Below are 17680 nucleotides of genomic sequence, written 5' to 3'. Positions count from 1 at the left end.
CGATCATATTGCCCGTCAACTAAAACATTGTGCACTTCCGGGGTCCGTATCCCTCTATTCCCATCCTATTCATGTATTTATCAAGCTGCCTCTTAAACACCACTATCGTACCTGCTTCCACCACCTCCTCTGGCAGTGAATTCCAGACACTACCCTCTGCGTAAAAAACTTGCCCCGCACATCTCCTCTAAAGTTTTCTCCTCTCACCTTAAATCTATGTCCCCTAGTAATTGACTCTTCCACCCTGGGAAAAAGCTTCTGACTATCTACTCTGTCCATGCCACTCATAAAATTTTGTAAACTTCTATCAAGTCACCCCTCAATCTCCGTCGCTGTAGTGAGAACAAACCGAGTTTCTCCAACCTCTCCTCATAGCTAACTTAGAGTGTGAGATTATTGTTTGTAATTTAGTTGAGATAGGAGACGAAAAACGATTGAAATACAAGATGATGGCAGAGAGTTATGTTTGGTTTATGCTGACACCCAGTCCAATGGGGCCTGGGAAAAGGAGAACTGCTTCTTTCTGCCAATTATTGAGCCTAATTGGGAATTCATGCTTGTTGACCAGTCAGATTTTATAAAGTGCGTATTACCATTTTTTTGGAAGTTTAACATTATTGATAGATGGATAAGATTACTACGTTAACGATGAGATGAGTACGGACACTCCTTGTGCCTCTCCGAATCACGTTCCGACTCTTTCCTGGATTAAAGGCAGTATATCAATGCAGGACTTTGTTGTGTGTAAAGAATGGCCTAAAGTTTGCTGCCAAATCAATGGCAAGTTTAATGGCGTTCGCCATCATGAATGTGTAAAACTTACAGCAACTTGTGGTGAGGAAGCAATACACGGTGAATTGTGATTTGTCACAATTTGCTGGAGAAGCTGCAAATTGCTGGCCACTCCACAGAAGTGGGAACTCAAGAAGTTGCTGACTTGCACATTAATTACCTAGTAAACTCACTGCAGAAAGTTAGGGTTGGTACTTAGGAACATAGGACTTAGGAGCAGGAGTAGCCCATTCAGCCCTTCAAGCCTGCTCTGCCATTCGGTAAGATCATGGGTGATCTGGTTGTCTCCACTCCACTTTCCGGTTTGGCCCCCCATAATCCTTGATGCCCTTGTCTATCAAAAATCTATCCAACTCGGACTTGAATAAATTCAATGACCCAGCCACCTCTGCTTCCTGGGAAAGAGAATTCCACAGACTAACAACCCTCTGAGAGACTAAAAATTCTCCTCATCTCCATCTTATTCTTAAACTGGGTCTCGTAGTTCTACTCTTCCCCCACAAGAGGAAACATCTTCCCGCTATCTACTCTATCTTATATGTTTCCAGAAGATCACCTCTCATTCTTCTAAACTCCAATGGGCATAGGCCCAAACTGTTCAATGTTTTTTGATAATATAAGCCCTTTTTCCCAGGAATGAGTCACGTGAGCCTTCTCTGAACTGCTTCTGATGCAATTATATCCTTTTTCAAATAAGGAAACCAAAATTGTACACAGTATTCCAGGTGTGGTCTCACCAAGGCCTTGTGCAGCTGCAGTAAAATTTATCTTCCTGGAATCCTATCCACTTAAGGGCCCCATCCCACTGCACCAGTGGTGTGTGGGGCAGCCACCATGTGGGAAGCCTGAAAAGCAAAGCTTCATGTTTGTTTGCATGCTCCCAGGGTTTGTGGGGATCAGACACTCAGTGCCTGATCAAGGCACCCGGAATTGGGTAGGCACCCTGCCTTTGCTGTTGACCTTCTCCCTCCTTCCCCCACAACAACCCCCACTCCTGTGAAACCCATCCTGCCCTCACTCAACTATGGCCTGGGTGCCTTAGCGATGCTAGGCCTCTCCCCAGGCGCATTGCCGGCAGCTGCCACCATTCCCGTTGACGCTGCCTGCAATGGGCAGCTGCTGGTCTCTGGGTCAGCAGCTTTCAGGATGCAGGATTTCCGCCCCTGGTGTCCTTGATCCCAGGGATGGTCCACCACTGGCTACTATTAGCACTTAATTCCTGCAGAACTTCCCCAAAGGTGGCAACGCAGGTTTTCGCCAGCTCTCTAACCAGCGGGCAAGATCCCGTCACCTCCATTAAATACCATCCTTTGTTTCTCTTTAACTCATAGTAATGATTGTACCTATCATGTACCTTGTTGACCAAAAGTAGAACAGTAATGGTACTTGCATCTTTCAATAACTTAAAGAACTCTCTCAAATTGTGTCATTGATTTTTTTTCCACTTGGATTTGAAATTGGTGTCTCATTACCGGAGAGCGCTAATATACTTCTGCAATCACTGAAGATAATGTTGTGGCGGGGGAGGAAGGGATTATTGCTCTAGCTCTCTCTGCAGATGTTTAATTGTTTGCTTATGTTAGGTTGTGTTTCATTAGTGTTTCAGTTTTTTTTTAAAATGTAAAATGTGGGTTTATTTATTGGGAGATGAAAGGCCAACAGGAATGTGAGCTTTAGTTGGTGCTGTGAAACACTTTTTTTTCCCTCCCCCTTTTGAAAGGCTTTTCTGAAGGCAAGGTTTACTATCTGGTGTCTGTTACTGTAGCTGTGGACTTGAAAGGAGACACACAGGCACAAACAATTTTAAATTTCCTAAATATATCATGGTTTTAGGTCAGTCTAAAAGCAGTGTTTACGTCTGTCTCATGCGAAGGCCAGTAAAAGTGATTGCACTAATTGGACAAGTGACTGACATTTACCATCTCAAGCCTGCTCCTTCCCTGGAATCACTTGAACGAGCATATCCCTTCAGCGTGCTGACTTCATTTAAAGGTTGATGCTGAGAGAAACTTCTCAAGCAGAGTGAATCCTCCTTTTAGGACAGTAAGTTTCTGCTCCTGTCACTAACCATTGCAAATGCGCAAATCTTTCCCCGCCTGGTTCCCCCCCCCCCCTGCCCCTCATCACCTAGTGACTTTGACCCTTGGGTAGGTGAGATTCCTCGGACTGAAACATCCTTTTGGTACCTCACCTGATTGGCCTTTCATGGATATTATCACGTGAATATTTTGGTGCTGTGATATAGTGGTTGTGTTAACAGACCTGTAATTCAGAGACCTGGATTGATAACCCAGGAACAAGAGTTTTAATCCAAACATTGGATTTTGAGAAATTTAATTCAGTTTTAAGAAATTTAGAAATGAAAAGCTAGTATCAGTAAAAGTGACTATGTAAACAGTTAGATTGTTACAGTCCTTTGGGGGAGGAAACCTGTGGTCCTTATTCAGCCTAGTCTATAGCTGACTCCTGTTCCGCACTAATATGATTATGTCTGAACTGCTCTCTGAAGTGCCCTAGTTGACTAAGTTGTAAAAATGGATGTATGAATTGAGTGGTTTGGACTTAATTATTTGGGACATTCAGATTGAAAATATACTGTCAATGAATGAGAAAAGGACATTCCACCCATCAAGCCTGCCTCCTTTAAACACCATGTAGAATGCATTTGCTCTTTTGTGGATTCTATCCCATAAATTTAATCTTCTGAAGGTAACTACATTAATTTCTGAATAACTTTTTTTTAATAACCTTAACTGCTATAAAATCATCTCTCAAACAACATCTCTCCAGGCTGAAGGTCCAAGATCCTCCAGACCCCTGACATTGAGCATGAGTGTGTGTGGCTTTTCTGTGTCACCTCCAATATTTATCTATCTTGTTTCAGGCACAAAACTATTATGCCTGTCTCCTTTTTACTTTCTCTTGACCATTCCTTGTTTTCATTTTCTTTATTACGCTCGTGGATCTGTTTAACTTTTCCTGGTCACGCTTCTGATCCGGCAAGCTCTAGACTTGAGGAGAGTTCCTCCTTAGAAATGACTTCCCAGATATTTATTTGCACTTTTCCCTTGTGTTTTGACCAAGTGGGAGTGGTGTGCCTCTGACTTATTTCCCCATCCAGTGATTTGCTGGTCGGCCTGGCAATCAAACCAACTACTTCTCCTCCTGCCACCACCACCACCTTCTGATGTGGACCTCGAGGCAACGACCTGCAATCCTCAAGAAAAATAGGAACCATTGTGGTTAAATCAGTTTGTCATTACCAACGTCAGACGAGACAAGGAGCTGTGCAATTCCACAAACTGACTTGTCTAGCTTTAATAAATGTTATTCTGTACCTGTTGCCCATGCATTCATAGAAACATATGCAGGTTCACTTTATTTCAAAGCACAGCACATCAGTTTCACTCACTGTCAAATCTGAAGACCAAAAATTGATACAAGATTCCAAATTGTTGCGCTCCCTTTTTCAGTTGTTTACTCCCAAATTAAGTAGAAATATTTACAGCACAGAAGGAGGCTATTCTTCACATCATGTTCATGTCAGCCATAAAAGAGCTTTCCAGTTTAATCCCACCGCCCAGCTTTGGGCCCGGAGCACTGTAGGTTATGGCACCTCAAGTGCATATCCAAGTGTTTTATGACAAGGCTTTCTGCCTCTACCACCCTTTCAGGCAGTGAATTCCAGACCCACACCATCCTCTGGGTGAAAACGTTTCCTATCAAACCCCTCTAAACCTCTTACCCTAAATCTATGCCCCCGTGGGTCCTTCCCATCCATTCTGCCCAGGCCGCTCATAATTTTGTACACATAAATTACATCTCCTCTCAACCCCCTGTGTTCCAAAGAAAATAAACCCAGCCAATGCAATACTTCCTCATGGCTAAAATTCTCCATTCCTGCCAGCATCCTTGTAAATCACTTTTTTAGCCCCCCATAGTGTGATCCCATCCTTCCTGTAACACAAGGACCAGAACTGGACACAGAACTCTAGCTGAGGCAGAACTTGTGTCTTATACAAGTTCAACGTAACCTCCTTGCTCTTGTCCTCTGTGCCCATATTAATAAAGTCTAGGATACTGTATGCTTTATTAACCACTGTCTCAACCTGCCCTGCCACCTTTAATGATTTATACATATATTACCCAGGTCCCTCTGCTCCTGCACCCCATTTAGAGTTGTACGCTTTATTTTATGTTATCCATTTTCTTCCTACCAAAATGAATCGCTTCACATTTCTCTGCATTGAACATCATCTGCCACTTGTCCAGCTATTCCACCAACTTGTCTATGTCCTTTTGAAATTCGACACTATCCTCCACACAGTCCACAATGCTTCCAAGTTTCGTACTATCCGTAAATTTCGAAATTGTGTCCTGTACACCAAGGTCTAGGCCGTTAGTATATAATCAGGAGAAGCAAGGGTCCCAACACTGACCCCTGGGGAAGTCCACTACAAACCATCCTCCAGCTAGAAAAACGTCCATTAACCTCTACCCTCTGTTTCCTGTCACGCAGCCAATTTCATATCCATGTAGCTGCTGTCCCTTTTATTCCATGAACTATAACTTTTCTCACAAGTTGTGCAGCCCTTTATCGAATATCTTTTGGAAGTCCATGTATAGCATTGCCCTCATCAACCCTCTCTGTTACCTCTTCAAAAAAAACTCCAGCGAGTTAGTTAAACACGATTTTCCCCTAATTTTCCCTTAAGTTTGTGCTGGCTTTCCTTAATTAACCTGCATTTGTCCATGTGACAATTAATTTTGGCCCCAGTTATTGTTTGCAGAAGTTTCCTCACCACCGAAGTTACACAGACTGGCCTGTAGTCCTGGGCTTATCCTTACACCATCTTTTTTGAACACGGGTGTAACATTTGCAATTCTGCAGTCCTCTGGCACCATCCCAACGCCTCTGCAATTTCCACTCTTGTTTCCCTCCATCCTTGGATTCATCTCATCTGGTCCTGATTCTTATCAACTTTAAGGGCTGGATTTTATGTGTCAGTGAGCAGGGGCGGGGCCCGCTTGCCGAGGCATAAAATGACGTCACTGCACCCCATTTAAATTTTCAGGAAGGCGGGGGCGCAGCAAAATCAGCTGCGCGCCTGCCGACCTGTCAATGGCTAATTGAGGCCATTGACAGAGTCAGTTAAGTAATTAAAGGACCTGCCTGTCAAACCTTAAGGTTGCCGGGCAGGCCAGGAGCCCCGGCACGAATTAGAAAAAGCATCAAACCTCATCCACGGGCGGGATGAGGTTTCATGTAGGTTTTTTAAAATTTTAATAAAGTTTTTGTAAAAATTATGGACATGTCCCAACTCGTGACATTGTCACATGAGGGGACATGTTAGGGGAATTTTATTTTTCTATTTTTAGGTTTTTAACATTTAGAGCAGATCTCCCTGAGGCTGCACTTAGCCTCAGGGAGATGAGTGCGCTCTTTCGTGTACATGTGTGAAAGAGCGCATTCTCGATTTTGGGATTCCCCCCCCCCACCCTCCCTGTTTGCACAAGAAGCACATAGCGCTTCTGTGCGGACGTCACACTGGGCAGGCCTTAACTGGCCCGCCCACGTAAAATGGTCGGGGGCGCTGATCGGAAGCGCACCTGTGCGCGCGCGCCCTTCAACTTCGCTCCCGGTGAGGGGGAAATTCAGCCCAAAGTATAAAAAGCCAATTTAATATCTCCTCCTTATCAATTTTAAATCCTTTTAGTGTATTAGTTACCTTCTCTTTCACTGTCAGGTGTAGATGGTGGTGTAGTGGTAACATCACTACCAATCCAGAGGCCCAGGCTAATGCTCTGCAGATGCGGGTTCAAGTCCCACCATGGCAGCTGGAGGAATTCAAATTCACTTAATAAAATCTGGGATATAAAAAGCTAGTCTCGGTGATGGTGACCATAAAGCTGTCATCGATTGTCGTAAAAACTCATCTGGTTCACTAATGTCCTTTTGGGAAGGAAATCTGCCATCCTTACCTGGTCTGGCCTACGTGTGACTCCAGACCCACAGCAATGTGGTTGACTTTTAAATACCCTCTGCAATGGTCCAGCAAGTCACTCAGTTCAAGGGTAATTAGGGATGGGCAATAAACGCTGGTCTTGGTATTCCTGAAAGAAATTTTTTAAAAACTGTACCATCTTCCTTGGTAAAGACAGATGTAAAGTATTCATCCAATACCTCAGCCATTCTCCCTGCCTTCAGGCGTAAATCCCCTTTTTGGTTCCTAATTGGCTCTAATGTTCCTTTTACTATTTGTATGTGCATAGAAGACTTTGGGATTCCCTTTTATGTTGGCTGCCAGCCTCTTATCATACTCCCACTTTGCTTCTCTTATTTGCCTTTTCACTTTTCCCCTGAGCCTTCTATATTCAGCCTCGTTCTCAGTTGTATTACCCACTTGACATGTGCCACAAGTATACTTTTTCGTCTTCATCTTAACCTCTATCTCTTTTCTCATTCAGGGAGCTCTGGATTTGTTGGCCCTGTCTTTCCCCTTGGAGGGAATATACCTTGACTGTTCCAAAACTCTCTCTTTGAAGGTAGCCCATTGTTCAGCTAATTGTATTTCGTGCCGACCTTTGATTCCAATTTATTTGGCCCAGATCTGTTCTTATTCCATTGAAGTTGGCCTTTATTCCAGTTAATTATTCTTACTCTAGATTGCTCTTTGTCCTTTTCCAATCTAAACTTTATGATACAACGATCACTGTCCCCTGACATCTGAGATAGACAGATTATTGATCTCTTTAGGGAACTGAGTGATGTGGGGAGCAGCCAGGAAAGTGGAATTGAAGCTGAAGATCAGCCATGATTGTATTGAAAGGCCGTGCAGGCTCGACAGACTGAATTTTGTACCCTGTCCCTATTTCTTATGTTTTGTGTTTTAATTTACTGTCCGGTCTGCCATGTGAGACCTTGTCAAAAGCCTTGCTAAAATCCATGCAGACTACATCAAACATGCTACCTAACTCTTCTTGTTACCTTCTCAAAAAATTCAATCAAGTTAGTCAGACACGCCCTTCCCTTAAATTCATGCTGATTGCTCTTGATTCATCTGTGTCTCTAAATGACAATTTACACCATCTCAGAACGATTTCCAAAGATTTACCAGGTTAGGCTGATTGGCCTGTAATGACTCAGGATATTCCTTTCTCCCTTGTTAAAAACGGTACAACGTTAACAGTTCTCTGGCATCAAGCCTGTAGCCAGAGATGATTGGAAAATGGTGGTCAAAGCCTCCATTGTTTCTTCCCTTGCTTCCTTTAGCAGCCTGGATTCCATTTCTTCTGGGCCTGGTGCTTTATCCACTTTCAAGGATGCCAAGCTCCTTAATATTTGCTGCTTCACTTTGTTTACCCTGTTCAATGGCTGGAATTTTGCCACGGTGGCTGAAGTCCCGCTGCCAGGGCCACATGCAGGAGGTGACCCTGCTTTGGCTGGTAGCAGAACCCAGGGAGGTAAATGGCCTGTTAAGGATGGCAATAACAGGGCTCGCAGCACCACCACTCGCAGTAGCCAGTACTGAGGCTACAGCTGGGAGGAGAGGGTGCATCAATGGCCGGGCACCCTTGAAGAGGGCTTGGAGGGTTGGGATGTTTAGTAAAACATCCCTATTTTTATATTCTATTCCCCTTGCAATAAGCAACAACATTCCATTTGCTTTCCTAATCACTTGGTGTACCTGCATACTAAATTTCCCTGATTCACGTAACAGGACACCCAGATCCCTCTGTCCGGCTGAGTTCTACAACCTCTCTCCATTTAAATAATATGCTGCTATTCTATTATTTCTGCCAAAAGTGGACAAGTTCACATTTTTCCACATTATACTCCATCTGCCAAATTTTTTCCCACTCATTTAACCTATCTATGTCCCTTTGAAGACTGCTTGTGTCCTCTTCACAACTTGCTTTCCTACCTATCTTTGTGTCTTCAGAAAATTTAGCAACCATGCATTCAGTCCCTTCCTCTAAGACATTGATATAAATTGTAAATAGTTGAGGTCCCAGCACTGATCTTTGTGGCACTCCAGTTGACTCATCTTGCCAATCTGAAAAAGACCCATTCATCCCTATTCTCTGCTTCCGGTTAGCTAACCAAACTTTTTACATGCTAATATGTTACCCTCTACACCATGAGCTCTTATTTTGTGTAGTAAGCATTGATGTGGTGAGTGCCTTCAGGAAATCTAAGGACAGCACATCCACAGGTTCCCCTTTGTCCACGTTGCTTGTTATTTCCTCAAAGAACTCCAATAAAATGCATTTACTAGAATGATATACCTGAAATATTTTGCCTATCAAGAAAGATTGAACAGATTTATGCCTCTTTCCTCTGGAAAAGGGGAGACTGAGGAATGACCTGATAGAGGTCTTTAAGGCTACGTAAGGGTTTGATAGGATAGATGTAAAGAATATGTTTTCACTTACAGGCAAGACAGAACTCAGGGCAATGAATATATCAGAGCTATTAATAAATCCAATAGAAAATTCAGGAGAAACCTCTTTACCCAGAAGGTCATGAGAATCTGGAATTTACTACCAAAGGGGGTAGTTGAGGCTAATAGCATGGGTGCGAGATAATCACATGGACAACCCTCTGTCGTGTTGTGTGGCACTACCACTGTGCTAAATGGGATAGATTCCAAACAGATCTAGCAACTCAAAACTGGTTGTCCATGAGGCAGTATGTGCCATCAGCAGGAGCAACAGTATTGTATTCAACCACAACCTGTAACCTCATGGTGCGGCATATCCCCTGCTATACCATTACCATCAAGCTAGAGGGTCAATTCTGGTTCAATGAAGAGTTCAGGAGGGCATGTCAGGAGCAACACCGGACAGACCACACATGGGGTGTCAACCTGGTGAAGCTACAGTACAGGATTACTTGTGTTCCAAACAGCGGAAGCAGCAAGCAGTAGATAGAGCTAAGCAATCCCACAACCAATGGATCAGATCTCAGCTCTTCAGACTGGATGTGGCAGGACTACAGAGTGGTGGACAATTAAATAACTAACTGGAGGAGGAGGTTCCACAAATATCCCCATCCTCAATGATGGGGGAAACCCAGAACATCAGTGCAAAAGACAAGGCTGAGACATTTGGAACCATCTTCAGCCAGAAGTGCTGAGTGGATGATCAATCTCTGCCTCCTCCTGAGGTCCCCAGTAACATAGATACCAGTCTTTAGCCAATTCGATTCACTCCACGTGATATCAAGAAATGGCTGAAGGCATTAGATGCTGCAAAGGCTATGAGTCCTGACAATATTATTTTTTATTCATTTATGGGGTGTGGTCATCGCTGGCTAGGCTAGGATTTATTTCCCATCCCTAATTGCCCTTGAGAAGTTGATGGTGAGCTGCCTTCTTGAACCGCTGCAGTCCATGTGGTGTAGGTATATTCACAGTGCTGTTAAGGAGGGAGTTCCAGAATTTTGACCCAGCAACTGTGAAGGAGCAGCGATATATTTCCAAGTCAGGGTGGTGAGTGACTTGGAGAGGAGCTTCCAGGTGGTGGTGTTCTCATCTATCAGCCGCCCTTGTCCTTCTAGATGGCAGCAGTCGTGGGTTTGGAAGGTGCTACCTAAGGAACGTTGGTGAGTTTCTGCAGTGATGGTACACACTGCTGGCACTGTGCGTCAGTGGTGGAGGGAGTGAATGTTTGTGGAAAGATCGCCAATCAAGCGTGCTGCTTTATCCTGGATGATGTCAAGCTTTTTGAGTGTTGTTGGAGATGCACTCATCCAGGCAAATGGAGAGTATTCTATCACACTGCTGACTTGTACCTTAATCGATGGTGGATAGGCTTTGGGGAGTCAGGAGGCAATAGTACTGAAGACTTGTGCTCCAGAATTAGCTGCACCCCTACCCAAGCTTTTCCAGTACAGCTACAACACTGGCGTCTACCCAGCAATGTGGGAGATTGCCTAGTCCACAAAAAGCAGGACAAATCCAACCCGGCCGATCACCATCCCTTATGTCTACTCTTGATGAGCAGCAAAGTGAGGAAGGAGTCATCAACAGTGCTATCAAGTGGCACTTACTCACCAATAACCTGCTCATTGATGATAGCTTGGGTTCTGCCAAGGCCATTCGGCTCTTGATCTCATTATAACCTTGGTCCAAACATGGTCAAAAGAGCTGAACTCCAGGGGTGAGGCACGAGTGACTACCCTCAACATCAAGGCAGCATTTGACCAAGCATGGCTTCAAGGAGCCCTAGCAAAACTGGAGTCATTGGGAATCAGCGGGGAAACTCTCCACTGGTTAGAGTCATGCCTGGTGTTATGACCAGCCCCTGGGTGAGGTTCCCCAATTTGTTATGATCTCAGATGAGATACCCCAAATCGTTATCCTCCTGGGTTAGGAATGAATTGGCTCCTTTTCTTTATTCAACCCCCTCAGTTAGTCATAACAAGGTTAATATAAAAAGGATCCCTTCCCCCGTGGATACCTTTTCCCAGTCAAAATATATTTATGTTTTCAAAGGAGTCAATTTAACCAGGCTTTCTTGAGCTAAAGAAAGCGTGATTTTATTAGTTACTAAAATTTGAGAAAAAAATAATAAAAATGCAACACACGTGCACACAGATTAGAAATAAGAAGTGAGTCCAGCGATAAAAGTTTAAAAAGATATACGAATCAGCCTTTCGCTGGTCCGTGTGGAGTCAATGGTGAAATGTTGTGGCCATTAAGTTGGATGATTCTGATAGAGCTAACTTTGAGCAGTTGGTTTGGGGATTCTTGGTTCTGCAAGTTAGCTGAAAGGAGTTGTCCTGTTTTCTTTTAGACTGTGCATTTGCTGACTTGTGACTTGCTTCCAACAATCAGATTTTTTTACCTTCAAGTACAGGGATGCCTAGTTGATGTTCTAAAGCTGTGACCTTCGCAGCATGCCCTTGTACACCAGGCCTGGAACACCAAAAATAGCGCACGCAACTAGGGTTGCACTTAGCATTTTAATCCCTGTTCTTGTGTATTCCTGGAAGGGAAAAAAAAACGTCTTTCGCCCAGATCTGCTTTCTTTTCAACTCGCATCATGTCCACAGTCTGGGATATGGTGTCTGCTGAGATGGCAATCAGCCTTCATTATCTCCACAACAACAGGAGATCGCAGTTCAATTTTTGCATTGCACCTTTTCCTTTGAAGCATCTCTGTCTGAAGAAGGCCTTGACACCTTTTTAGGTGCAACGTTCTGTTCTCTGGACTAGTTGATCAAGTGTAATCCGCATCAGAATTTTCCAGCAAGTGATTACTTTACAGTCTCAGCCAGCTTTTGCTTGTATGTCCTTTTTTTAAAAAGACATGTCTTACTTAAAAGTTCAGTTTGTCCGCTGTCATAACACTGGACAAAGCAAGATGGTTGTGGTTGTTGGAGGTCAATCACCTCAGTCCCAAGACATCACTGAGTTGAACTCACGGAGTTCCTCAGATTAGTACCCTCGGCCCAACCATCTTCAGCTACTTCATAAATGACCTTCCCTCCATCATAAGGTCAGAAGCGGGGATGTTTGCTGGTGATTGTACAATATTCAGCATGATTCACGTCAACCCAGATAATGAAGCAGTCCATGCCAATATGCAGCAAGACTTGGACAACATTCAGGCTTGGGCTGATAAGTGGCAAGTAACATTCCTAATCAAATACCATAGGAACCCCACACGGACTTCAGCAGTTCAAGACTCACCACCACCTTCTAAAGGGCAATTAAGGATGGGCAATAAATGCTGGCCAGCGAAGCCCACATCCCATGAAAGAATAAAAGAACAAAAATGAGGGAGGAAGGTATAGAATGTTGATGGAGTTGAATGAAGAGTAGTAAGAGGAGGTTCATGTGGAGCATAAGCACTGGCATGGACCTGTTGGGCTGACTGGCCTGTTTCTGTGCTATACATACTTTGTAATGTGCTTTCTTGACAGACATTTCCTTGATTCTCTCATAAGTCTTAATTGTCAAGTTTAATTTTTTTCCTGAATCAGATCAAAAGATTGGGTGGGTGAAATTAGTTGTAAGTGCATGATTTTTCAGGTCAAAAGTGTTAAAATGGTCTTTGTAATCCTAGAACAGACAAGATATTTATTTAAGCATTGTTATATCTGTCTTCACCAAGTACAATATTTAGCACTGCTGTGCACCATTAGCTGCATCTTAAGCACGTCCTCCAGTTATGTGTATGACCAAGCTGACTGAAGGTGTGTCTCCTGTTAATAATCTCTGTGTCAAATGATAAGCCTTAGGCATGTTAGAACATCAGTATGTTGCTGTTTTCGAGGTATATTTAGTTTAACACGATTTCTGAGGTAATTAGTGATTTAATTGGAGTTAACCCTATAAACGAAATGCTGAAATTTGTATCTACCCTTTAAGTGCATTGTAGTACGCTGTCTTTAAATATATTGCTTGTTGCAAGGGTTTCTTCAGTGGATCTCACAAAGAGGTTCAGAGATTTGTAAGGTTGAACAGAAGTGTTTATTTGTAATGCGTAACTATATACATATGTACAAAGTATAGCACAGACGAAGAGAGAACTTCATGCTGACTTCTACTCGAGTCTCTTCATACAACTTCGTCCCCTGTCTACTGTCATGTGCCTCCCTGCATCATACTGTAGGCAGTACTGATCTCCAGTCCCACCTTAACCCTTGCTATGCTGAACACCCTATACTACATTGCTATCCTTTTGTGACCCTCCAAATCTGTGTTGACAGCTGTTTAAGTTCTCTCTCACACTTCTGTCCATGCTGAGATCTCCATGGGTCATATTCTCTTCCTTCTCCAAATCAATTGAAAGAGGACTAAAAGAAAGAATGACTTGGAGTTATATAGCAACTTTCATGACACCAAGCATCCCAATGCACTTTACAGCCAATGAGTTACTTTTTGAAGTGGGGAAGTGCTGGACTGTTGAAGGTTCCTCAGTATTGTAGCTGGGAGAGTCAGGCTAGATGGACTCTAGTTTCTAGACTGGAGACTCAAACCCACAACCGTCTGACTTAAAGGCTACAATGCCTTCTACCCACTGACCCACAGCTGGATTCTGTCTGCTACAGGACGTACAGCAGCACAGAAGTAAAAATGAGGAAGAAGTGAAGAAGTGGGAGTGGTTGGGTGGGGAATGGGGGGGGGTAAAGCCCAAGGGACACCCAAAATTGACATGACCTTTCTACCTTTCTAGTCTGATGCTTCAAAGTAGTGGATTGCTGCTGATCAGAAAGCATAATAAGATCAAAGGTAATTCTCCCAGGCTGAAGCCAAATTGATTGCTTGAGATGAAAGAATTTTTGGAAGGGAGAAGAGTTAGGGGTTTGCTGAATGTCTGAGATAATTGATCCCATTACTCTACCACATCATGAAGCATCTAAGTGGACACTGGATATCAGGGTCAGACGGTAATCAGTTAGGATGAAGCCTCCTTTGCTAATGATCAGCAATGGAAACCGTTTAAAGGAGCTGTAAGAATAAAGAAGGGTCAACAACAGCTGGCAGTGCAAAATGAAGGAACTGAAAGCAGCTTCCATCATAATCTATCTTAAAAACAAAGGCAGTACAAACAGCTCAGAGGTCTTCGGACAGTAGAATGGGGAAATGACCCTTACCAAATGGAATAAGATGCTGCAGAATATTGGGACAGAGTTGGAACATAAATGGATGCAGTGAAGGAGCAATAGGAGGCACAAAACTTTAATCTTGATCATGTTACTGACGATCAGATCTGATCACTACATTTCGGATCTGTAAAAGAAGATGTTTACAAAATGTTAATTGATGAGAGACTTAGCATCCAGGGAACAACTCATTGTTCTGAACAACAGTCTGATATTTTTTCCATCTAATTATTTTCAACATTAACCATGTTCAGAGCCTGTTTCCCTCTCCCTCTCTGCGGCCCAATTGCCCCTCCCCCATCCAACCCCCCCCCCCCTCCAATTGGACTAGCTCCACCCCACTGTGAGGCCTTATCTATGCAGCTTCTGGCTGCATGGTCTTTCTAACCAGGTGGATAAGCTCAAGTTTGCAGTGAAGATCGGACTCATAGTTTGGCAGTCACACAAGAAAACAATCTCCAGTCCAGATCATAGTGAGAGCTGTCTTTCTGTGAGACGTAGTTACAGTCTTCCTGCCAGGCCCGAGCTACAGTTGAGTTCCCAGTGATTCCCCTCTCCTGAATGTAACCTCGACTAGGAACTCTAAATTAAATAGCAGATAACCAAGTAGAAAGAGAGGGCAGGGTAGGGAGTGATTAAGGTCACAAGCATTTTACAGCATCACTTAAAACAATGTGGAAGGCCAGGTAAGTGTGCGTCTGCTGCTGGAAATGACAACGGCAAACCCAGCCTGTCAACCCTGAAAATTCCTCCTTACCAACATCGGGGGGGGCTTGTGCCAAAGTTAGGAGACCTGCTCCACAAACCAGCCAAGCAACAGCTGACATAGGGCAGAATTTTCCCTGCCTGTCAGTGTCGAGCGTGTTTGGCGGCATGAGCGGACAATATGGCAAGAAGGCCAAAAATCGGTTTTAAGACGTTGTGAAACCAGTTTGCAATCATCCGCTCTATCTGTCAATGGTGAAACATAGAAACACAGAAAATAGGAGCAGGAGTAGGCCATTCAGCCCTTCGAGCCTGCTCCGCCATTCATTATGATCATGGCTGATCATCCAACTCAATAGCCTGCTCCCGCTTTCTCTCCATATCCTTTGATCCCTTTTGCCCCAAGAGCTATAATCTAACTCCTTCTTGAAAACATACAATGTTTTGGCCTCAACTATTTTCTGTGGCAGTGAATTCCATAGGCTCTGGGTGAAGAAATTTCTCCTCATCTCAGTCCTGAATGGTCCACCCCGTAGCCTCAGACTGTGACCCCTGGTTCTGGACTCCCCCACCATCGGGAACATCCTTCCTGCATCTACCCTGTCTAGTCCTGTTACAATTTTGTAGGTTTCTATGAGATCCCCCTCATTCTTCTGAACTCCAGCAAATTATAATCCTAACCGACTCAATCTCCCCTCATATGTCAGTCCTGCCATCCCAGGAATCAGTCTGGTAAACCTTCGCTGCACTCCCTCTATAGCAAGAACATCCTTCCTCAGATAAAGAGACCAAAATTGCACACAGTGTTCCAGATGTGGTCTCACCAAGTCCTGTATAATTGCAGCAAGACATCCCTGCTCCTATGTTCGAACCCTCTGGCTATGAAGGCCAACATTCCATTTGCCTTCTTTACTCCCTGCTGCACCTGCGTGCTTACCTTTAGCGACTGGTGTACGAGGACACCCAGGTCTAGTTGCACATTCAGGCCTCGTACCACATTCCGCTCTCTCAATTTATAGCCATTCAGATAATAATCTGCCTTCCTGTTTTTGCTATCAAAGTGGATAACCTCACATTTATTAAAATACTGCATCTGCCATGCATTTGCTCACTCACTCAGCTTGTCCAAATCACACTGGACATAAGAACTAGGAGCAGGAGTAGGCAATTCAGCCCCTCGAGCCTGCCCCGCCATTCATTACGAACATGGCTCATCTCATTTTGGCCTCAACTCCAATTTCCCGCCCTCTCCCCATAACCTTTCAACCCTGTTACTAATTAAAAATCTGTCTATCTCCTCCTTAAATTTATTCAGCGCCCCAGCATCCACTGCACTCTGAGGTAGTGAATTCCACAGATTCACGACCCTTTGAGAAAAGTAATTCCTCCTCATCTCTGATTTAAATCTACCACCCCTTTAGCCTAAAACTATGGCCTCTCGTTCTAGAATGCCCCACAAGGGGAAACATCCGCTCCACATCTACCGTGTCTATCCCCTTTAGCATCTTATATGCCTCAATTAGATCTCCTCCCATCCTTCTAAATTCTAGCGAGTATAGGCCTAAACTGCTCAATCTCTCCTCATAAGACAAGCCCCGCATCTCTGGAATCAATCTAGTGAACCTCCTCTGAACCACCTCCAATGCAACATCATCCTTCCTCAAGTAAGGGGACCAAAACTGTGCCCAGTACTCCAGGTGGGGTCTCACCAATGCCTTGTACAGTTGCAACAACAATTCCCTATTTTTATACTCTATTCCTTTAGCAATAAAAGCCAAAATTCCATTTGCCTTCCTTATTACCTGCTGTACCTGCATACTAGCTTTCAGTGATTCATGCATGAGGACACCCAGATCCCTCTGCACTGAAGCATTCTGAAGTTTCTCTCCATTTAAATAATAAGTCGCCTTTTTATTCTTCCGACCAAAATAGATAACCTCACACTTATCCAAGTTAAACTCCATCTGCCAAATTTTGGCCCATTCACCTAACCTGTCCATATCCATTTGTAAATTTCTTATTTCTTCCTTGCAACTTACTTTCCCAGCTATTTTGGTGTCATCTGCAAATTTAGCTATAGTACCTTCTACCCCTGAATCCAAGTCATGAATATAGATTGTAAATAGTTGGGGCCCAAGGACCGAACCCTGTGGCATCCCACTAATTACAGCTTGCCATCCAGAAAAAGACCCATTTATCCCAACTCTCTGCTTTCTGTTGGTTAGCCAATCCTCTATCCAAGCTAATATATTACCCCTAACTCCGTGTGATCTTATCTTGTGTATTAATCTTTTGTGCGGCACCTTATCAAAGGCCTTCTGGAAGTCCAGATATACAACATCTACACTGAAGCATCTCTGCATCCTCCTCACAGCTCACCCTCCCACCCAGCTTTGTGTCATCTGCAAATTTGGAGATATTACATTTAGTTCCCTCATCAAAATCATTAATATGTATTGTGAATAGCTGGGGTCCCAGCACCGATCCCTGTGATACCCCATTAGTCACTGCCTGCCATTCGGAAAAAGACCCATTTATTCCTACTCTTTGTTTCCTGTCTGCCAA

General features: G+C 43.8%; 1 protein-coding gene across 3 annotated transcripts in view; it reads left to right on the top strand.

Annotated features, from left to right (window-relative positions):
* The window catches only part of LOC144686895 (ATP-binding cassette sub-family B member 6-like), a 213843-nt gene that overhangs the window by 141976 nt on the left and 54187 nt on the right, over positions 1 to 17680 (top strand). The window lies entirely within an intron of this gene.

This window comes from Cetorhinus maximus, chromosome 11, assembly GCF_964194155.1.
Source record: "Cetorhinus maximus chromosome 11, sCetMax3.hap1.1, whole genome shotgun sequence".
NCBI classification, from domain to species: Eukaryota; Metazoa; Chordata; class Chondrichthyes; order Lamniformes; family Cetorhinidae; genus Cetorhinus; species Cetorhinus maximus.
Note: the sequence above shows the minus strand (reverse complement) of the source record. Positions and strands in the feature narration are given on the sequence as shown.